At 41.8% G+C, this 7,056-nt stretch overlaps 1 long non-coding RNA gene across 1 annotated transcript; it reads left to right on the forward strand.

The window, feature by feature from the left end:
- The first annotated feature begins 279 nt into the window (after positions 1-279).
- Positions 280-5,973, forward strand: LOC132351149 (uncharacterized). The gene is made up of 3 exons (XR_009498103.1): positions 280-373; positions 458-581; positions 5,816-5,973. It is a non-coding gene; the product is annotated as an uncharacterized LOC132351149 (long non-coding RNA).
- The last annotated feature ends 1,083 nt before the right edge of the window (positions 5,974-7,056 follow it).

Here is a 7,056-nt window from a genome sequence, read left to right on the forward strand (position 1 = left end):
TTTCCTTTCTTTGAATATTTAATAAACTCATTTAAACAGAACTATGCAAAGATTGTATAAGACAAAGTTACTGTTCCCAGATTCAAAGTTGTGTGAACCTGCACTTCAGGCCACAATGCCGTCTCACTGTCTCATCTTCATGGAATGCATGTCTGATGCCAGGGACAGACAGCATCACTCCATGGGCATGGCCACGAGGCACAGCATGTGTATGTTACTCTCATGGAGATTTGGAACGGTGCTGTTGCTGAGGCTGCAGTGCTAAAATCCTGGCTGCAGGTGTGTGGAGTGGCAAACTGAGAATTTTGGACAGGAACAACTGATTTCTCAATGCAATGAAGAGAGCTTCCCTTAACACAGGCAGAATGTGCAGGTAGGTTCCAGAATTACAAGATCCAAATAGTCTTCTCTTGATTTTCTTCCACTGGCAATCCATTCTTTGTTGCTTGCTTCACAGACTCCATAGGGAATGTACCACCCTGTGACTTTAGAATCTTTAGGCCACTTTCCTCATTGTTGAGATATACCAGAGCTGCAAAAAGTATATCGTACCATGAGAAGGTGGAGAAAGTGGAAGAAAGGTAAGGAAAGAGAAAAAGATGAGCAAAAATACTGCCTTTGATTAGTTGACAAAGAAATTGGGGGAAGGATGGGTAGGTGGTGTTCAATGGGTATAGGGTTTCAGTTCTGCAAGATAAAAGTTTTAGAGAGCTTCTGCAGTGAATACACTTAACACTACTGAGCTATATACTTAAAAATAGTTAAAATGGTAAATTTGATGTTATGTGTTTTTTTTACCATAATTAAAAAATTTAAAAAAGAAGAAAAAGTCATTCAAAACCTAGCTTCATGACTAACTGTGTGAATCTGAGAATGCCTAGAAGCCTTGTTTCCTTTATTGTTAAAATCAGGGTTAGAATTCTAACCTCATTAGATTGATTAGGTTAAATGAGATAATGTACATAAAGTGCCAAGTACAATACTTTCCACTAGTAGAATCTCAATAAAAGAATCTCAATAAAAGCTAGTGTTCTTTTCCCACTTCTATCACTTTCCTCCAGCGATTCCTTTCCCCACTGCTTTGGTATCAGATTTTATCTTCCTATGGAAAAATTTTCCACAAGGTTAAAAAAATATTGCCCACTTAATTGAGCTTGCTTCTCTTGCCCCTCATTAGTTAGCCAGTGTGCATATGTGGTGTGGTGTCTACCTAGTGCAATGAGTAATAAATTAACAGTTACCTTTATTCAGCATTAACTCTTGAGGCCATTAGATTGCAAAGTATGAACTCAAGGAATGTGGGATGAAATGAAGTAGACAAGCATTTCCTGAGGGTCCTAAGGAAAAACATGGGTTGTTGAACAGCACTAAATCTTTAGGCATGACAGGATTAAGGAAAGTTAAATATAGAATGTGAAACAGGAAATGTGATGCTAGCGGATTGCCAGATGTCCCTTCAAGGACAGCAGTGGAAGCTGGGGACCAAGTTGGTGAAAGCTACCAGTAGTGTCTACTAAGAATTTATATTTTACTTGATGTTTTCTAGAGGCAAGGTAATTTACCTCAGTCTCCTTCCCAACAGCATCAGATTTAATTTGACATTGTCTGTTCTGTGGTAGAGACATGCATGATACAGTTTTATAAAACCTATTTTTCTCAGTGGCCCTTGGCTTTTTGCATAAATTTGTACCTAGCACCTACTCTGGGCATAGCCTAGTGCTGGGTGCCAAGAAGAATAGTGAGAGAATGCCAAGAGTCCCCTTATGGTCTCCTGGGTGAGGAGGCAAGAATGGAAATGTGTGAGTATACACAAACACACAGGCACATGCATCAGCACGGTGCAGGGCAGGTACATTCATGGTTACCAAACCCAGAGCCTTGGACAGTCAATGCTTCAGATGTTTATGCAAGTGAGAAATCAGGGTAAGGTGGATTAGTGTTACTCATACTTTAATGTGCAATCAAATCTCCCTAGCATTTGTTAGAATGCAGATTCTGATTTGGTAGGTCTGGGGTGGGACCCAAGATTCTGCATTTCTAACAAGCTTCTGGTCCAGTTCGTTTATTCATGCATTTGTTCATTATTGAATCTGCCACACACCATGCATTGTGCTATAAACTGGGGATAAAATAATGACTAAAATACAGCCTATCCCTCAAGAAGAGGACAGGTAAAACAAAGATTATAACTTCATGATTGATAGAACTATTCTCAAGCTTCTTTCTGAGCCTAGAGGTATAGAATGCAGGCCGATTTATGAGGGATGGATAAGAGTTTCCTTGATAAATAAGTTGTTGTGGGGAGTGAAGGGATGGGGCAATTCAGGCAGGAGAGACAGTAAGGAGAGACAGATGTGTGAAGGTCTGGAAGTGTTCAACAGCATCCTAAAGGTTGTTTTAAGTCTTGGATTTGGTCAAAGCACAGGCTCTGGGTAGAAGCGTGGAGGGAAAAAGAGCTGCACAGTGGTCAGGGCCCAGGTCCGGAGGGCCTTGTGTGCTAAGCATAACATCCTGAAAGCTAAGGTGAGGTGGGGAAGGGAATCCAGAAACAGCTCAGAGGTCCCCTATCTAAGTGGTGTGTCCTCCACCTTGTCCTCTCACTTGCAGGTGACCATGGCGACTCCTCTCTAGGACTTCAGCCCTTGTTTATTCTATCTGAGTTGATGCCCACTCCCCAGCCCCACCCAAACATGGAAAGCTCTGCTGCTCCAATGATTTTCTTTAAAAGAGGATATAATGCCCAGAGTACGGCCTCTCAGAGGTTAAGAGAAGCACCAGCAGCTTCCAATATTTGAGTTTTCTGATTTATTAAAAAAAAAAAAAACACGAGTCAAAATAAGGTGACAAGTTTATAGTATATTTTAAATATTCCCTTGGATAATTAAAACATTTACCATAACAAGTAGACCACAAGTGTATGCTATTTTAGAGATAATTATAGTTTCATAAACATTAAAGTACATTAGAAGCAGAATGGGGCATGAGATTAATGCCTGCTTTCAATTCTGTATCTCCATGGTTGTATATATAACTCAATTTATAGACAAAAAGTGAAAATATGAGGAGTTTTGTAAATGTAAGGCTAGGGCAAACTGCCACCCCACCGCCAGCCCTTCCTACCCATCCATCCTAATAGGCCCTGATCCAGGAGCTTTGGAAATCCTATTTTCTTGTTTAATTATTGGAAAAAACAAAGCATTAGACCGTACAGGAAAAAGCAGCAACACTGACTGAAGGGTATGAAAGGTCAATGACCAAACATCAGTGACCTTCAAAAGACACCTTGAGAGCCAACCAAAGAAGCCACTGTGTTGCTCCAACCTAATGGCAACATGGGCATTTTCAGCAAAATGACAAAAACCACTGAAGAGAAAACAGGCATGCCATCGTGTGAAAGACAGACTAGCTGGCCTTCTATCGTCATCCCTCATTTTTTTTTGGCTTAGTGGAAGATTTCCTGATTTGAAGAGACAGGTTTATTTTGGAGTGAAACACAAATGAATGCACAAACAAGAGGCGTATCTGGCAGCATAAGAAGCAGTTTGCAGTTTAAAACACAATGACACAAACCAAATTTAGCTCCCATTCCCTGAACCAGCTGAAAAAGCAGCCACTGCACGTGCCCAGCAAGCCACATCCAGCATGCCAATCCATCTCTGGGGTGCATTTGCTGGCCCTGTACATTCGGACTGCAGATATTGGTAGGAACTGTTCCTGTGCTATAACGATTTTTTACAGAAAAATAAAACAAGATCTTGATCCCTACAGAGTCCTATCAGAGAGCTTACTGAGAGAAAGAGCTGTACTGTGAGTTATGAAGAGCAAAGGGGATCCCAACAAAATCAAACTATTGCTTAGTCACTTTGATGAATGAACATTGTCCAGCCTGGGCAAAGATCTGACTGTCCAGAGTTAATTCTGGAGTGACGTTTCATGGTTTTGTCTTTTAAAAGCCACGTGTATTGGCAAGCAGAAAGCTGACAGGACCTGCAGGCTTCCCAGAGAACACGCTGTCCCTCTCATTTATGTAAGGGAACGCTGCCCCTGCTCAAAGGCCTCCAGTGAGCCGTGCCAGAGCGTTCTGCTTGGGCCACGAGTGCTTGATGCAGTCTGGCGGGAGGATGGGGTGGCACAGAGAGCATCCAAATGAGAAAGGATTCTGCTCTGTAGAGACAAAGGAGCCACAGAGCCATAGACAGTGGACCTGGAGGATTCACAATTTGCTGCCCTTCCTGATGTAGCAAGAAGATTTCTGGCATGGCTGAGAACTTACACTTTTCCCCTGAGAATTCTGAACTCTTGCTTTTGGTATTATGTTTTCAGGGCCCGAGAAAACTGTAATGATCAGAATAGGTTAAAAATTGATCACCTTGATCCATCTGTGATTCAATGCCCTGTAGGATATCGAGATGAGTGCCTGGTCCAGAGGATGAAGAGGAGGTTGGAAACTATGGCTGAAATGGGAACAGAGAGATTTGCAGGATGACTATGAGGATGTCAGAGCAGAAGGGGCTTCAGAGGTAATCGGGCTGGATGCCCTCATTTATACTGATGAGGCAGTGGAGGGAGACCCCAAGTGATTTGCTTAGGGTCACACAATGATATGTTGTTAGGGTAGAGTTTTTACAGCAAGTAGAACTCCTGGTTCATGTGAGTGTGGCAGATTTATTGCAAAAGTGGCTCCAATTCTTCCCCTCTCTGTATCCCTCTCTGTAACCAGACAAATGCCCAGCCAGGCCTGACCAAGATCAGCAGAAGCAGCCAGCCAACTGCGGATTGTGAGCAATAATAATGGATATTGTTCTAAGCTCCTCGGCTTTGGGGTAGTTTGTTTGTGGCAATACGTAACTAGTCAGTGGCGCTGTAATGAGAGGTCGGTCACTGAGGAGAGAAGGAAGGAGCAGGATAATCCCCCGTGTTTAATCCTGCAGTTTCCAGCATTTGGGAATAGCGGCCAATTTAGAGGATGAGAATGTGTGCTGGAAATGGAATTCCAGAAAAATCTGCTCAGAGCCATTGTGGTCTTGTGCTCCCTCAATGCCAGATGATCCTGAGGCATTTGTGTCATCACACAGTGAAGTTGAAACGATGCTGGAAATCTTCCAATCCTGAATTTACAAGATATGCAAACAGAGGCTAAGCAGTGTTAAGGAAGAATCGACCTCAAAATTTGAGGGACCCAGTGCAAGACGAAAATGTAATGTCCCTTGTTAAAAATTAAGAATTTTGGGCTTCCCTGGTGGCGCAGTGGTTGAGAATCTGCCTGCCAATGCAGGGGACACGGGTTTGAGCCCTGGTCTGGGAGGATCCCACGTGCCGCGGAGCAACTGGGCCCGTGAGCCACAGCTGCTGAGCCTGAGCGTCTGGAGCCTCTGCTCCGCAACAGGAGAGGCCGGGATAGTGAGAGGCCCGCACACCGCGATGAAGAGTGGCCCCCACTCGCCGCAACTGGAGAAAGCCCTCACACAGAAACGAAGACCCAACACAGCCAAAAATAAAAACATAATAAATAAATAATAAATAAAAATTTAAAAAAAAAAAAATTAAGAATTTTAAGACTGTGACAGCAGAGCACTGAACCAAGTGCTTGTCCCTTCTAGGTGTGGGACACTTCTGCAACTCGTGGGTTGTACTTCAGCTCTGAAGCCAGCCTGGAGTTAAGCAATTGGTTTAATAATGCCCCTTCAAAAGTCCATCTGTTTAATTTTTGCCAAAACTTAAAACTTATTTGTTAATAGCTAGTCCAAGATGTAAGGCAAGAATCTAAGGCCTCTAGTTCCTACTCCCGTGATTTATTTTCTTCATTTTTTGACAGACTGATGGAAAGAAAATCTGAACCAGAAACAGTATGGCTGGCTTGGGGTCTGACTCAGAGGGAAGAATTTATAATTCTTCATAGGATGTGCTGAAGCATGGGAATTTGGATTCAAGCAAGGAAAGTCTGAAATTAGAATTCTTACACTGAATATTTGCTGTGTCCAATTATATCTTTACGATATTTTCTTTGTTGAAGTTGACTGCTGTTCATTACAATAAATTACTTGAATCGTCTATTTAGCTATTTCTTTTCCTGTCTTTGCTTTCTTTTTCTTCTTTTTTCTCTTCTTTTTGTAAGTAAAAAATTCTCAGGTGTTAAATAATGATTTAATTTTTAAATTTCTCCTAAGTTTTGCCTTACTTATGACATTAATACTTTTCCAACAGCTCTGAACTCCTCTCTTTCCTTTAGAGCTCTGGAAAAATGGTAGCTTAGTATGTGCGTTATCCTATCCTTAACCAACTTCGTCACTACTTTGAACACTCTTCTCTTTGACTTATGCAAGACCCTGCGGTTAAGTGTTATCTGAATCTTTGTTTCTGTAGGAAACCCATCTCCATTATTTTATTTTGTAATTAATTAAAAAGAAAATAGAACTGGGCTTTCTTTAAGGCTTTCTAAGTTTTTTCTCATTCTCTCATCACAGGGAATTCAAAAGGGCCTCTTGGGTTACAGAGATGAGTCTGTGAATTTAAAAAAATTTCTTTGAGCAAAGACAAGGTTTTTGTGACGTCCTTTTTTTTTTAAAGACAATGAAAGTGACAAGGCAAGGTCTTAAATGATAAAGGCATCACTAAAGGCAAAAGTCAGAGATGAGAAACAACTGTGAGAACACACATGAAAGCCAGTGGCGATGTCATGAGGAACAGAGCTCAGCTTTGCATCAAAGGTTAAGCTAACTGAACACTAATGCTTGAATCCAGGCAGAGTTGTTTTCTGCTGTGTAGAGGCTGGTTGCTTTCTGCATTGACACAAGTTCTTCTTGCTTTAAGGATTACTTGCTAACTCACCAAAGACACGTCCGTCCGTGTTATCTGCGTCCCTTTGCCAAGGCTCCTATCCACCTGGCTTTGTCTACGCAGCTACAAAGGAAGGCTAGATTCTCAGGGCATTTGTCCCTGTTCCCACCTCTTTTCCTTCAAAAATCACCATAATGGGCTTATATTTAGCCAATGACATCTAACTGGACTAATGAAATGTCTAATTTAATTTGGAACAGTGAACCTCAATTCTATTTT

Source organism: Balaenoptera ricei, chromosome 16 (assembly GCF_028023285.1).
Source record: "Balaenoptera ricei isolate mBalRic1 chromosome 16, mBalRic1.hap2, whole genome shotgun sequence".
Taxonomy (NCBI): Eukaryota; Metazoa; Chordata; class Mammalia; order Artiodactyla; family Balaenopteridae; genus Balaenoptera; species Balaenoptera ricei.